The 16,791-nt window shown below is 34.2% G+C and overlaps 1 pseudogene; it reads left to right on the top strand.

Moving 5' to 3' along the window:
• The first annotated feature begins 11,566 nt into the window (after nt 1–11,566).
• On the top strand, nt 11,567–14,786 carry LOC101399701 (dnaJ homolog subfamily B member 6 pseudogene; annotated as a pseudogene).
• Nucleotides 14,787–16,791: the final 2,005 nt, after the last annotated feature.

Genomic DNA, 16,791 nt, shown 5'->3' with positions numbered 1-16,791 from the left:
GAGGCATGCCGTGTACCTCCTCCAGGATCTGTGAGTAATAAACTTTTCTATTTCACTTTCCCTTGCAGTCTTTTGTTGAACCGTGGCTCACCATCTGACATCCTGGGGCTCTACTTAACAAATGTTAATTTTAAAAAGTCACAACATGTGTTAACTTGACTGTGCTAAGTGATGACCAGATAGCTGGTAACACATTATTTCTGGATGTGTCTGTGAGGGTGTATCCAGAAGAAATTAATATTTGAGTCAGTAGACTGAGTAAAGAATATCCTCCTTCACTAGTGTGGATGGGCATCATCCAATCCATTGAGGGCCTGAGTAGAACAAAAATGCAGAGGAAGGTTGAATTCTTTCTCCTGCCCTCGGACATCGGAGCTCCTGGTTCTCAAGGCCGTCAGACTCCAAGACTTAAACCAGTGCCTCTCCCCTCCTCTAGGCTTTCCACCTTGGACTGGAAGATACACCATTGGCTCCCTGGTTCCCAGGACTTCAGACTCAGACTGAATTATACCACCAGCTTTCCTGGTTCTCCAGCTTGGCGACAGCAGATCATGGGACTTCTAAGCTGCCATAATAACATGAGCCAATTCAATTCCTATAATAAATCTCCTTTTATATATTTGTATATATATCCTATTGGTTCTGTTTCTCTGGAGAACCCCGACTAATGCAACCACTTTATGTGAATGTGTAAAGGGAAGTAGTAAGAAACAACACTTTCAAATTTAAATCTCAGAGCTTAGAATGGTCAAATTAATTTTGGAAGACTGACTTTCAAGCATTAGATTCTAAATTCTCATTTTTATTTCATAATATCTTCAAATGTTAACCTTAAAAGGTTAGAACAATTATAATTAGAAAAATCTACCAGTAGAGCAATTATACCTCACTCTAGTAAATTTGTTTGAGAACCACTTATCAGTGGTTCCTAAATTGGGCTATATTCATGATAATTTATTCCAAAAATAAAATGATATATTTTCCAATGTGTTCACAAATGTCTATCATCAAGGTTTTTTTTTTGTAGACTAATAGAACTAAAGTTAATGTTTTGTTGTGTTTTTTACTGTAACAATATTAAATATGCTAATTATTGAAAAGTAAATTGCAGGCAGTAGTAAAAACATGGTAAAGGAAGTAAAGATAAACTATTTTATATACATATAGAATTCATATTAGATATCTTCTTAATAAGTCTGGGAAACATCACTTATAAGTAACAACACCTCTTGGTCCTGTCATTTTTTAAAATAGGTTTGTGGCAGACAAACCATTAGGTAACCCCCAATGATTTCTTATTTACTAGCATTCACACCTTTATTTATTCCCTTCCCTTTGTATGCACACAATACCTGTGACTTCTAACCAAAAGCAAATTCTAAACAATGGCAAAAGTGATGGAATGTCACTCCTTTGATTAGGTTATGTTATGTGGCAAAAATCATTTCTATCATTTCATCATGTTATATAAGACTCTCATCAGACTGAAGGAAGAGACTCTCACTGCTGGTTTGACAATGTAAGCAGTTGTGTTTGAGAAGAACATGGGAACAGGAACTATTCCTGCATCATTTAGGACCTAAGGACAGTCTCCTGCTGGCAGCCAGCAAAAAGCATGGAACTTTGGTTATATAGCCACAAGAACATGAATTATGCCAAGAACCTGAATGAACTTCAAAATATATTCTTCCCCAAGTATTCCTCCAGATGAGAATGCAGCCCAGCCAACATTTTGATTCCAGTCTGGTGAGACCCTAAGCAGAGAATGCAGCTAAGTTGTCCCACATCCTTGGCCTATAGAAAACATGATATAATAAATGTATGTTGTTTAAAGCTGTTAAGTTCATGGTAATTTTTAGGCAGGAATAAAAAACAAATACAAGGTTTAATGTGAATCTTAGTTAGTTCTCTGTAAATAATCTATCTTTCAAAAAAATCTTTTTGCAAAATTTACCCTATAGAGAACCCAATGAAGAATATCCATGACATAAAATGAGAAGATGCTATTTTGTCTTGAATGACATTTTCTAAATATTAAACACACCTACAAAACCCTTATGTCATTGAAGATTATCTTCATATTAAGTGGTATGGGAAGCTATTAGATAAATGAGCCAAAGATGGCCCCTGTATATTGGCCCTACATTTTTTCCTTCTTTACAGTAGGCCATAACAATTAGCTTAAAAGCCCACCAGTGCCAAACTCAAATTTTTACACATTTTGCAAGTTTTTACAAATTTACACATTTTACACAATTGCTTTAAAAGTAGCCCTTATAAGCATATTTTTAGCTTTTTAGGGTTTGCCTGATTTTTATACTTGTAAACTGAACTTATAAATCTGCTGACCATAGATAAGGTAGACCCTGAGGCTATAAATGACCCCAAGCCACTGCTGCCCTTCAGAGATCTCTGACTCAGAGTCTGCATCTTGCTGCTGAGTGATATCACTTAGACAGTAAGTTACCTCTTCTATTCCCTTTGTTCCTGGGCGTTTCCTTTCCCTTCTGCCCTTCTGAGTGGTGGGCCTCTGGAAGGTCTCATGCTGTGAGGAACTTCCCCATACCCCATCCTTTATACAAATCTATTAAAGTATCACCCAAATAAAGCTTATGGTGTGCTACTGCCACCTTACGGTCACATTTTTTTCCAAATCAGCTCAGAAATCCCCAAACTCACTACAGAAACTGACCCTCTGCTTATAAATATCATCTCCTTTTCTATAGAAATCATTTCAGAGGTGTAACAGATAAGCTGTCAGGAACTGTATCAGAAGCCATTTGAATAGGCCTTGACCTGTTCTACTAATACCTTTTTTTGATTAGCATTGGAAAAGATTATCTAGTATATTCTTCAGGATTGCTCTTAACAAATTAATATTTTTGTTTTCTTTATAAGCAGGTTTATGAGTTATCTACTGTTGTGTAATAAATTGCCCCAAAATATAGTGGCTTAAAACAACAAACATTAATTACCTCACAGTTTGTAGGAGTTAGGAATTCGGGTGTAGTTAGCTAATAGTTCTGGCACAGCAGCTCTCAGGACATTGCAACCATGGAGTCTGCTAGGACTGCAATCATCTGGAGGTTTGACTGGGTTGTAGGATCCACTTATAAGATTGCTCAATCACATTGCTTTAGGTAAGAATATTCCATTCCTTCTATTGGGCCTTAGCATGTAGCAGTTGGCTTTCCCCAGAGTGAATAATTCAAGAGAGAGAGCAAGGACGAAGCCCTCAATGTCTTTTGTGACATAGTCCCTCTGAGTCATGTACCATCACTTCCACTTTCTTCTACTTATTACAATTGGGTCACTAAATACAACCCACTTTCATAGGATGGTAGTTTGACTCCACCACTTAAAGGATGGAATATTAGAGAATTTGTGGATATATTTTTGAACCATTATAGGAGTGATATCAGCAACAATGACAAAGAAAAGGACTTGAAATCTTGCCCCTCCATAAAACCAATGGACAAAAATTGTCAGAATTAACATTTTTTGAAACTCTGGAAATTAACCAAAGGCTTGAATCAACCTGGGCAATGCTTATTCCAAAAAGTGTGACTGATTCTCAATAAGAACAGCAAACTTTGTGCCATTTTAATTTACCTCAGTCCCATTCCCAAGCCTTGGCTAAATGGTAGCAGTGAAAATAACAGCCCACATTCTGGGACTAGAGGGAGGAGAACAGACTTCATTTATAAGTAAATGTAATTTATTATTTGTTCTTACCTGTCTGGTGGCTACCTGGGAGACTGATTCAAAGTTTTTATCTTTATTTCACCTAACTCAGAACTGACCTAGTGATAAAGATGTTTCCCAGGAGACATTTGTTGAAAACATGTATAAGATAATGTTTTAGGTTGCTGCTGCCTGAAGCAATAGGCAACAGTTGGGGCATATAATACACTAACAAAACAGCTTGAGAGGAAAGGCTAGGGAATGATGTATCTAAAAGGGCTTTGAAAAACTCTGTAAAATTCTTGGGAATCTAAAAAGCCACATGCCTGTACAGAGCTGTGTGCATATTCAGAAAAAAAACTGAGTAGACTCTAAGTCTCTCACCTTCTGCTGACCTTGAGGCTCTATGGAGGTAGAAAATGAAGACAAAGGCAGAATTGTCAACTGCCTGGCTCAGTGTTGGAGATGTGCCCCAACACAGACAGAGCCCATTGTCAAAGATGAAGATTTTTTGTCTTCAGATAGTCAAGGAAATCTCTGCCCAATTATTAGCTGACAGAGGCTTTAGAGGCCACAAACAACAAGGAGAACAGAATTAGTTTTTTGAAGTCACTAAACAGGGGGGTGGGGTGGGGGAATTGGATGAAGGTGGTCAAAAGGTACAAACTTCCAGTTATAGGATAAATAAGTACGGGGGATGTAATGTACAACTTGATGACTATAGTTAACATTGCTGTATGGTATATTTGAAAGTTGTTAAGAGACTAGATCCTAAGAGTTCTCATCACAAGAAAAAAACTTTTGCTTCTTTTTTAAGTATCTATATGAGATGATGGATGTTAAATAAGCATTGTGGTAATTATTTCACAATATATGTAAGTCAAAGCATTAAGCTGTACACCTTAAACTTATACAGTGCTGTATGTCAATTACATCTCAATAATACTGGAAAAAAAGAGAAAATTATCCCTTTGAGGATAAAAAAGTCATTTGAAATATTTTTTTAATGAGAACTCTGTAAAAAGAACTTTGTAAAATCAAAGAAATATTTAAATAATTATACAATTATGCATATAACTACTCTCTGTCTCTTCCTTTCTCTCTCTCACACACACACATGCACACACACACACACACACACACACTCATGCCCTTATACAGATTTGCTAGTATGTTGTTGGTAGTTCTTTATATCATTATTTGAAAGTCAACAAACTGTAGGCTAATAGATTTAATTGGTGTGAAAGAAGAAAATGCTTGGTGTAAATTAAAAAGACATTTGAGAAAATTGCTATTTATTTAATGTGGTATGCAGATTATAGCTTAGTTGGGTAATTGAGTAACTCGGTCATTCTAATGGTTTTTCCATTTTAAATCCAAAGTCTAAACATTAATAGCAGACTTGTTATAAGTAACAGCTTACCACACATATATGTAATGTGGTTTGTAAACTCATTGACAAGATTGTGGAAGCTGAAGTAACATAATCATGTTGCTATACAGAGTGTTGTCTGTCTCTTTTTCTTTCTCTAAGCATCTCAGCTTTGTGTGGTTCCCGAAGAAGAGTTTAACCACGTTCCAGCAAGCCTCCTCATCTTTGACTGCCATCTGCAGTGTTGTGCTCTGTGGACCTGTTTCATGCTTGGTTCAGTTTCTGTAGCATCTGTATTAATGCTATAAAAAAAAGATATTGAATATTAACAAATTCACCCAAATGTCATAGAAGGTTGAGGAAAATACAAGTAGATTGAAATGCAAGCATGGAATTCTGCAGTAAAAAATAATGCATATTACTAGCTACAAAAGAAAAGAACCACAAATAGATAGATTCAAAATACTGTGGAGGGAAACTGGGGAAAATGCAATAATAAGGCCAAAAAAAGCTTAAGGACAATGAGGTAAAAAAAAATAAATAAAGATTCACTTTCATGTGGTTTAGTAAGAAAGAAAAACCAACATTATTAAGAATGCTTATGTATAAAGGCTACCATTAAAACTAAATTTGAGGATTTTTTTCTTATAGCAAAAAAAAGTCACTAAACAATCAACAACTACTACAATAAGCAGCAAAAATAACAATCCTGGAGAGAGGAGAAAATCTGATTTCTATAGTTGCCATATTATAATATTCAAAATTGTTCAGTTTTCAAAATAAATCTATGAGATACACTAAAAATAAGAAAACATGGGGCTATCCCGGTGGCATAGTGGTTAAGTTTGTGCACTCCACTTCGGCAGCCCGGAGTTCGCTGGTTTGGATCTCAGGCATGGACCTACACACCGCTTATCAAGCCATGCTGTGGCAGCATCCCACATACAAAATAGAGGAAGATGGGCACAGATGTTAGCTCAAGGCTAATCTTCCTCAGCAAAAAGAGGAGGATTGGCAATGGATGTTGGGCCAGGGCTGATCTTCCTCATTCCCCCCCCCCCAAAAAAGAAAGAAAATATGGCCCATAAACAGGAAAAAAAATCAATACAATCCATACTTGAGGAAGCACAAATGATGTATTTCTAGACAAAGACTTTAAGTTAGATACTTTAAATTATGTTCAAAGAACTAAAGGAAATTATTATCCAACAAACTAAAGAAAAGTATGAGAACAATGTCTCACCAAATTGAGAATATCAGTATAGAAACAGAAATTATAAAGTGTAAATAAATAGAAATTTTGGACTTGGAAAGTATAGTAACAAGTGAAAAACTCACTACAGAGGTTCCATAGCAGATTTGAGTATGCAAAAGAAAGAATCAACAAACTTGAAGGTAGGTACATTGAGATTATCCAGTCTTAGGAAAAGAAAGAACAAAGAATGAAGAAAAATAAACAGCTTTGGAGACATGTGGCTCTAGTGCTAACCTAAGACATTAAGCATACCAACACATGCCTAATTAAAGTCCTTGAAGGAGAAGACAGAAAGGGGCAGAAAGAATATTTAAAGAAATAATGGCCAAAAACTTACCAAATTAGATGAAAGACATGAATCTATACATCTAAGAAGCTCAGTTAACTCCAACTAGGATAAATTCAGAGAGATCCCCAACTAGACACATTATATTCAAACGATTGAAAGCAGCAAGAGAAAAGTGATGCAGCATATACAAAGAAACCTCAATGAGATTAATAATTGATTTCTCATCAGAAACAATTGAGGATAGAAGGCAGTGGGATGACATATTGAAAGATCTGACGGAAAAAACTCTCAACCAAAAATTATGATAAAACTATCCTTCAAAAATGAAGGCGAGCTCTGTGGATGAGAGAAGCTACAGATGTAGGGAAAGATATTAATAAGGTTTTTTTCAAATGACCATTTATATTTCTCTCTTTCAATAATAGCATGCTGGTGGTGACATCAGGGAAGATGGACAAGTGGGAAGCACCAAGAACCCATCTCTCCATCTAGATAATTGTAATAGCAAGAACTGTCTAAAGTAACTGTTTTGGATCTCTACAGTTTGTTTGGATGCTTGCAGCTTCCAAAGGAAAGCTTGGCTGATAAATTGAGGTTGACATCAGTCTATTTCATCCTAAAGCACAGTAGCAGGTACCCATCCCCCACCCACTTTTCAGCCCATGGAAGATAGCTGTGCCCTCCTTTCTTGAGTAGCTTGTTTTTGGCAATAAGGACCTTGTCCTCCAAATTTTGGGGTCTGTGTTCTGATTGTAGATTGTTGCTTCTGATTACTGAGGTATAGTCACAGAGAATGGCTGCCATTGTCTCAACCCCAACTAGCTGAAGGGGATTCTAAGGGATATATAGAAGCCTAATCTGTTTTATTTTTTGTTTTTGACATTCAAAAATCATTGCATATACAGGAGACTCTAAAAAGCCACCACGCATGCCCAGGGAAAGATACATGCTCAGAAAAGTCCTGAGAAGACTTTAAGCTTTCACTTCAGATTGATTCCTGGTACAGAGAAACTCTACAAAAATCAAAACGGGAAAGGGGGAGAATCTGATTTTCAGTTACCGTATAATAAAAGTTGAGTTTTCAAAAAGTTTTTCAAATATCCAATTTAAAAAAAAAAAATCACAAGACATACAAAGAAAAGGAAACTATGGGCCATTCAAAGGAACAAAATAAATCCATCTAAACCATATCTGAGGAAGTCCAGATGTCAGAGTAAATAGACAAAGACTTTAAAAACAGTAGCCTTAAAAGATGCTCAAAGAGCTAAATGAAGACATGCACAAAGATAGAGAAAAGAAGTACAAAATGAGAATATCAATGAAGTGATAGAAATTATAAAAAAAAGAACAAATAAGAAATTCTATAGCTGAAAAGAACAATAACTCAAATGAAATATACACAAGAGTGTTTCAAAAGTAGATTTGAGCAAGCAGAATAAAGAATCAGGAAACTTGAAGATAGGACAAATGCAATTATTGAGTCTGAGGAACAGATAGTACAAGAATGAAGAAGAGAGAGCAGAGCCTATGGGACCTCTGGTATATCATCAAATAAACCAACATATGTATTTTGGGAGTACAGAAATAGATGAGACACAGAAAGAGACAGAGGTAATATTTGAAGAAATAATGGATGAAAGCTTCCCAACTTTGATGAAAAATATGAATCTACAAATCTAAGAAGCTCAATGAACACCAAATAGGAAAATCCAGAGACCAACATTGAGACACCTTATAATAAAAATGCTGAAAGACAAAGACAAAGAAAGAATCTTGGAAGCAGTAGAAAAGAATGAATTATCACATAGAAGTGATCCTCAATGAGAATATTATCCAATATCTCACCGGAAAATTTGAAGACCAGAAAGCAGTGAGTTGATATAATTAAAGAGCTGATAGAGAAAAATTGTCAACCAAAAGTTATACATCCAACAAAACTGTCCTTCAAAAATGAGGGAGAGCTTAAGACATTCTCAGAGAAACAAATCTGAGGAAATTTGTTACTACCAGAGCGGCCCTGCAAGAAAAACTAAATAGAAGCCTTCAGATTGAAAAGAAAGGAAGGTAGACACTAACTCAAAGCTATACAAAGGAATAAATCTCTGGTAAATATAAATACATGGGAAATTATAAAAGCTAGTATTATTGTAATTTTGGTTTGTAATGCCCATTTTTATTTTCTGCGTATTTTAAAAGACAAATGCATAAAAATAATTGTTATTCTATTCATTGGGGACACAATTTATAAATATGTATTTTGTGACATCAATAACAGAAAGAGAGGAGGACAGAGCTCTAGGAGTGGAGTTTTTGTATGCTATTGAAGTTAAGTTGGTTTAAACTCTAATTAGATTGTTATAAACTTAAAAGATGTTAAATGTAACACCCATGGTAACCACAGAGTACTTATGTATGAAATATACACAAAAAGAAATGAGAAGAGAATCAAAATGTTTCACTACAAAAAATCAACTAAACACAAAAGATGTCAGTAATGGTAGCAAATGAGGTACAAACATGCCATAAGGCATATAGCAAACAAATAGCAAAATAGCAGAAGTACCTCCTTATTAGTAATTACTTTAAATGTAAATGGATTAAAATCTCTAATCAAAAGACAGAGCTTGGTAGAATGGATAAAAAAGCAAGATTAACTATATGCTATCTAAAAGAGACTCATTTTAGACCCAACACACAAATAGGTGGAAAGTGAAAGAATGGAAAAAGATGCCATGTAAATAGTAACTGAAAGAGATCAGGAGTGTCTATACTAATATGAGATAAAATAGACTTTAAATCAAAAAGTTTATAAGAGACAAAGGAATGCATTATATATTAATAAAAGATTCAATTCAACAAGAAGACATAACAACTGTAAACATTTACACACCTAATAACAGATCCTCAAAATATCTGAAGGAAAAGTGAACAGCATTGAAAGGAGAAATAGACAGTTCTTCAATAAGAGTGGGAGGCCTTAATACTTCACTTTCTATAATGAATAGAGCAACCAAACACAAGATAAGTGAGGAAATAGAGGGATTAAACAACTCAACGAACCAAATAAACCTAACAGACATATAGAGTATACTCTACCAAACAACAGCAGAATACACATTCTCTCACATGCACATGAAACATTCTCCAGGACTGAGTATATGTTAAACCACAAAAAAAGTCTCAATAGATGTAAAAAGATGGCTATCACACAAATTATCTTTACTGACAAGAGAATAAAGTTAGAAATCAATAACAGAAGGAAATAGGAAATTCACAAGTATGTTGAAATTAAACAACACACTCTTAAACAACCAATGGGTCAAAGAAGAAATCACAAGGGAAATTAGAAAATACTTAGAGTCAAATGTAAATGAAATCACAACATATCAAAATTATGGGATGCAGTGGAAATGTTCTCAGAGGGAAATTTATAGCTGTAGTTGTCTACATCAAAAAAGAATAAAGATCTCAAATCAATAACCTAACTTCACACCTGAAAGAACCAGAAAAAGAAGAGCAAACTATCCCAAAGCTAATGAAAGAAGGAAATAATAAAGATTAAAGTGGTGATAAACAAAATAGTGAAAAGCAAACAATAGAGAAAATCAATGAAATCAAAAGACGATTCTTTGAAAACATAAACAAAATCAACAAACATTTAGCTAGACTGAAAGAAAAGATACAAATAACTAAAAGGAGAAATGAAAGTGGTGACATTGCTACTGACGTTAACAAAATTAAATGGACTGTAAGAAAATAGTATAAAAAATTGTACACCAACAAATTAGATAACTTAGAAGAAATGGATAACTTTCTTAAAATACACAACTTACCTAAACTGACTCAAGAAGAAATAAAAAATCTCAATAGACCTGTAACAAGTAAAGAGATTGAATCACTAATATAAAACCTAATGAAACAAAGTGCTGAATTGGCTTCATTGGTAATATCTGCCAGAAATTTAAAGAAATAAAACTAATGCTTTTAAAACTCTTTAAAAAAATTAAAGAGAAGGGAACACTTCCTAACTCATTCTATGAGGCCAGCATTACTCTGATGCAAAGCCAAATAATGACACCACAGGAAAGAAAATTACAGATCAACATTCTTTATGAATATAGATGTAAAAGTCCTCAAGAAAATATTAGCAAACCAAATCCAGTAGCTCATTAGAAGGATTATTCACGATGACCAAGTGGAATTTATCCCAGGAATGCAAGGGTAGTTCAACATAAGAAAATCAATCAATGTAATATATCACAGAAATAGAGCAAAGGAAGAAAACCCTCATGATCATCTCAATTGATGCAGGAAAGGAATTTTACAAAATCTAACACAGTTTCATGATAAAGACTCTCAGAAAACTAGGAATAGAGGGAAAATTCCTCAATATAGTAAAGGGCATTTTTGAAAAACCCACAGTTAACTTCATACTCAATTTTGAAAGACTCAAATCTTTACCCCTAAGATGACTAACAAGACAAGGACACCCACTTTCACCTTTTGCTATTCAATGTTTTACTGGACGTACTAGCCAGAGCTATTAGACAAGATAAAAAAGGCATCAGAATTGGAAATGAAGGAGTAAAGCTACCTCTATTTACAGATTATATGATCCAATTTTTAGAAAATCCAAGAGAATCCACAAGAAAACTACTAGAATTAAAAAACAAATTCTTCAAAGTTGCAGGGTACAAACACATAAAAATCAGTTGTATTTCTGTACACCAGCAACAAACAATCCAAAAATGAAATTAAGAATGCAATTTCATTTATAGTAATGTCTAAAAAAATTAAATCCGAGGAGAGAAAGGAAAGCACAAAGAGCTGCTGCCTCCACTGCCATCACCAGGGCAGCCAACGCCAGAGCCAAGGGGAGACCAGGGACACCAATCTGCCACTCCTCCTTCCCACTGCCTGCTCCTGTGTCCTCATCCTCAGACTCCTTCCAACAGCCTATTAAAACATGATGGATTACTAAGACGTTCTAGGCACGTGGAGACATGCCTCAGCTGAGGATATTAAAAAAGCATATTGAAAACTGGCACTGAAGTGGCATCCAGATAAAAACCCTGAGAATAAAGAAGAAGTGGAGGGAAAATTCAAACAAGTAGCTGAGGTATATGAGGTGTTATTAGATGCTAAAAAACAGGACATCTATGACAAATATGCAAAGAAGGATTAAATGATGGAGGTGGATGTCATTTTGACAGTCTGTTTGAGTTGGTTTCACATTCCATAATCTAGATGGCATCTTCAGGGAATTTTTTGGTGTAAAAGGGCCATTATCATTCAACTTCTTCAAAGACCCATTTGAGGACTTTTCTGGGAATTGAAGGGGCCGCCGTGGAAGCAGGAACTGATGCACAGGGTCATTTTTCTCTGCCTTCTGTGGATTTCCATCTTTTGGAGATGGATTTTCTTCTTTTGATACAGAATTAACCTCCTTTGGTTCACTAGGTCACGGGAGTCTCACTTCATTCTCTTCTATTTCATTTGAAGGTAGTGGGATGGGCAACTTCAAATCTATGTCAACTTCTACTAAAATAGTTAATGGCAGAAAAATCACTACAAAGAGAATTGTCAAGAGTGGTCAAGAAAGAGTAGAAGTTGAAGAATATGGCCAGTTAAAGTCCTTAACAATAAATGGCAAGGAGCAGCTGCTACATTTCGATAACAGGTAATTAAACGCACACATTTAACATTTAACACATTGAACTATAATAAGCACAATTTGAAGATTAACAGGAACATTTTTTGAAGATTTCAAATGAAATCAACTTTCAAAATAATTCTACCCAATCTAAAGTATTTATAAATGGCTCATCAGAGCCCTTATTTATCATGGACTTTTGAGTTTATTATTGGGACCACATAATAGTACCATTTTCTGTCTTTAAAATTGTTGTAAATCTCTATATGCACTTTGCTTTTTTATTAAATGTAATCCAAGGTGGCCATGACTCTTTTGTACACTAACACCAGCACAGAGCTGCTTTTCCATTGTGTTTGAAACATGAGCCAGGTAGTGTCAGCCTGCTGTGAAGTTAACATTGCCAGAATGAATCTTCCACAAAAATAATTTCAATTTTTTTCAATATTTAGTAGTGAAAGATATTAATGCATTAAGGGCAATACATTTCTGGTTTAATATAAATTGAAGATGTTTTCTAGTTGTGCATGAATGATGGCAACTTAGTAAGTTTTGATAATTTTTTAAATATGTAATGTTAAGCTTAAGTTTAAAAAAGTAAAGCTGGTAAACTGGGTCTTTGTCATTTGCTTAAGAAAAAGAAAAGAATTGCAAATGTGTTTGGGGCAGTCTTTCCTGAGTGGGATCTATAAAAAATAAATTAACTAAATTAAATAAAAAACTAAATCCTCAACAATAAATCTAGCCAAGGAGGCAAAAGAATTGTACACTGAAAACTACAAAACATTGCTGAAAGAAATTAAAAAAGACCTAAATAAATGCAAAAACATCCTGTGTTCATGGATTGGGAGATTTAATATTGTTAAGATGACAATACTACCCCAAATGATCTACAGATTCAGTGCAGTCTTTATCAGAATTCCAATGACTTTTTTGTAAAAATAGAAAAACTCACCCTAAAATTCATATGGAATCTTAGGAGACCCATAGTAGCCAAAACAATCTTGAAAGAGATGAATAAATTTGGAGGACTCACAATTCCAAACTTCAAAACTTACTACAAAGCTACAGTAAGTAGAACAGTATGGTACTGGTATTAAGGACAGACATATAGGCAATGGAATAGGATATAAAGCCTAGAAATAAACCCTCACATATATGATCAATTCATTTTTTAAAATTATTTATTTATTTATTAGGTGAGGAAGATTAGCCCTGAGCTAACATCTGTTGCCAACCCCCCTCTTTTTGCTGAGGAAGATTGGCCCTGGGCTAACATCCGTGCCCATCTTCCTCTACTTTATATGTAGGACACCTGCCACAGCATGACTTGATAAGCAGTGCATAGGTCTGCACCCGGGACCCCAACCTGCAAACCCTGGGCTGCCAAAGCGGAGTGTGCAAACTTGACCACTATACCACCGGGCCAGCTCCAGATCAATTCATTTTTGACAAAGGTGCCAAGACCATTCAATGGGGGAAAAACAGTCTTTTCACAAATGGTGCTTGGAAAACTGGATATCCTCATATAAAAGAATGAAATTAGACCCTTAACTTACATCATATACATAAATTAACTCAAAATGAATTGAAGACCTAAAATTATAAGGTAAAACTATAAAACTCTTAGAAGAAAACACTGCAGAAAATTCTAATGACATTGAATTTGGAGATGATTTCATGAATATGACACCAAATGCACAAGAAACAAATAAAAAATAAATTGGACTTCATGAACATTAAGAAATTTTGTGCATCAAAGGATACTATGAAAAAGCAGAAATACAACCTAAAGAATGAGATAGAATATTTTCAAACCATGTATCTGATAAGAGATTAATATGCAGAATATATAAAGAACGCCTAAAACTCAACAACAAAAAGACAAACAAACCAATTCAAAATTTGTCAAAGGACTTAAACAGACATTTCTCTAAAGAAGATATACAAATTACCAATAAGCTCATGAAAAGATGCTCAACATTATTAATCATTAGGGAAATGATTACTCATTAGGGAAATGTAAATAAAAACCACAATGAGGTGCACCTACAAGGATGTCTACATTTAAAAAAAAGTGTTGGCAAGGATATGGAGAATTTGGAACATTTGTGCATTGCTGGTGGGAATATAAAAAAGTGCAGTTGCTGTGGAAAGTAGTTTGGCAATTTCTCAAAAGCTTCAATGTAGAACTACCATATGACATAGCAGTTCCACTCCTAGGTATATATATAAAAGAATTCAAAACAGGGACTCAAACAGATATTTGTACTATGTTCATAGCAACATTATTCACAATAGCAAAAAGGTGTAAATAACCCAACCGTCAATTAACAGATGAATATGTGGTACATACATACAATGGAATATCATTCAGTCATAAAAATAAATGAAATTTTGATGTAGTATAACATGGGTGAACCTTGAAAACATTATGCTTAGTGAAATAAGCCAGACACAGATGACAAATATTGTATTCTTTCACTTTTATGACATATCTAGAATAGGCAAATTCATAGAGACAGAAAATAAAATAGAGGTTTACCAGAGGTTGGGGGGGGGGGCAAGTCTTTGTTTGATGGGTACAGAATTTTTGTTGGGATGATGAAAATGTTTGGGACATTGACTTAGTGGTGATATTTACAGAACATTGTGAGTGTATTTAATGCCACTGAAGTGTACACTTACAAATGGTTAAAATGATAAAAATTATGTTGTGTATATTTTACGACATTTAAAAAACGAATGAGAAATTAAGGCATTCCCAGATCTACAAAAACTGAGAGAGTTTGTTGCTAACAGACCTGTCCTTCAACAAATGCTAAAGGGAGTCCTTTAGGCCAAAATGAAAGGATACTAGATAGTCAACTCCACATGAAGAAATGAAGAACAGCAAGGAAGATAACTAAATAGGTAAATGTAAAAGCCAGTATTATTGTATGTTTGACTTATAACCCTTTTTTCACTATATGGTTTAAATACAGCTGTAAAAAGCAATAATTATAAATCTATGTTAATGGGAACACACATATAAAGATGTATTTTGTGGCAATAATAGTATACAGATTGGGAGAGGAGTGGAGATATGTAAAAGCAAAATGTATAGTATTGAAATTATGATGTTGGTATTAATCTGCACTAGATTGTTATAAATTAAGATGTTAATTATAATCCACAGGGCAACCAATAAAATAATAGCTAATAAGATATAGTAAAAGAAATGAAAGGGGAATTAAAATGATGCACTAGAAAATATCTATTCAATACTAAAAAAGAATATAAAAAATATGGAGAAACCAAAAAGACATAAGATATATGGAACACTAATATCCAAATGCCAGAAATAAGTCCTTCCTTGCCCATAATTACTTTAGATGTAAGTGGATTAAACTCTCCAATTAAAAGGCAGAGATTGGCAGAATGTATAAAAAAAGATCCAACTAAATGCTGTCTACAGATACTTTATATTTAAAAACACAAATAGTTTGAAAGTAAAAAGACAGTGTATGGAAACAGTATTCAAAATAGGGCTGTAATTCCTATAGTAATATCAGACAAAATAGACTTTGAGACAAAAATTGTCACTGGAGAGAAAAGACATTATATAATGATAAAAGCATCAATCCATGGAAAAAATATAACAATTTTAAATATATATGTATCTGACAACAGAGCTCCAAAATATATGAAGTAAAAACTGACAGATTGGAAGGGAGAAATAGACAATTCAATTATAACAGTTGGATACATTAATACCCTACTTGCAATAATGGACAGAAAAAGTAGACGGAAGATTAGCAAGGAAATAGAAGATTTGAACATCCCTATATACCAAATGGACCTAATAGTTACCTATAGAACACTTCACCCAATCTCAGCAGAATGCCTGTTATTCTCAAGGGCATATGGAACATTCTCCAGGATAGATTTATTTTAGGCCATTAACATGTCTTAATAAATTTAAAGTGAATTTAAATCTTAGTAAGTGCTGTGACAAATGAAATGAAATGAGAAATTAATAACAGAAGGAAATTTGGAAAATTCACAAAATGTGGAAATTAAACAGTACACAACAAAATAACCAATGGGTTAAAAAAATAAGTCATAAGGGAATGTAAAATAGTCCATCCACTGTGGAAAACAGTTTGGCAGTTCCTCAAAAAAGTAAAATAGAGTTAGTTACCTTATGACACAGCAATTCTACTCCTAGGTATATACCCAAGAGAAATGACAACATACATATGTCTGCACATGACTGTTTATAGCAGAATTATTCATAAAAGCCAAAAAATGAAAACAATCCAAATGCCTATCAACTGTTGAATGGATAAATAAAATGTGGTGTAACCATACAATGGAATATTATTCAGCAATGAAAAGAAATTAAGTACTGATACATGCTGCAACATGGATAAACCTTGAAAACATTATTGTAAGTGAAAGAAACCAGATACAGAGGGCCACCTATTGTGTGATTCCATTTATATGAAATAATCAGAATAGACAAATCCATAGAGACAGAAACTGCATTAGCAATT

Source organism: Ceratotherium simum, chromosome X (assembly GCF_057802395.1).
Source record: "Ceratotherium simum simum isolate JZ-2026a chromosome X, ASM5780239v1, whole genome shotgun sequence".
Lineage (NCBI taxonomy): Eukaryota > Metazoa > Chordata > Mammalia > Perissodactyla > Rhinocerotidae > Ceratotherium > Ceratotherium simum.
Note: the sequence above shows the minus strand (reverse complement) of the source record. Positions and strands in the feature narration are given on the sequence as shown.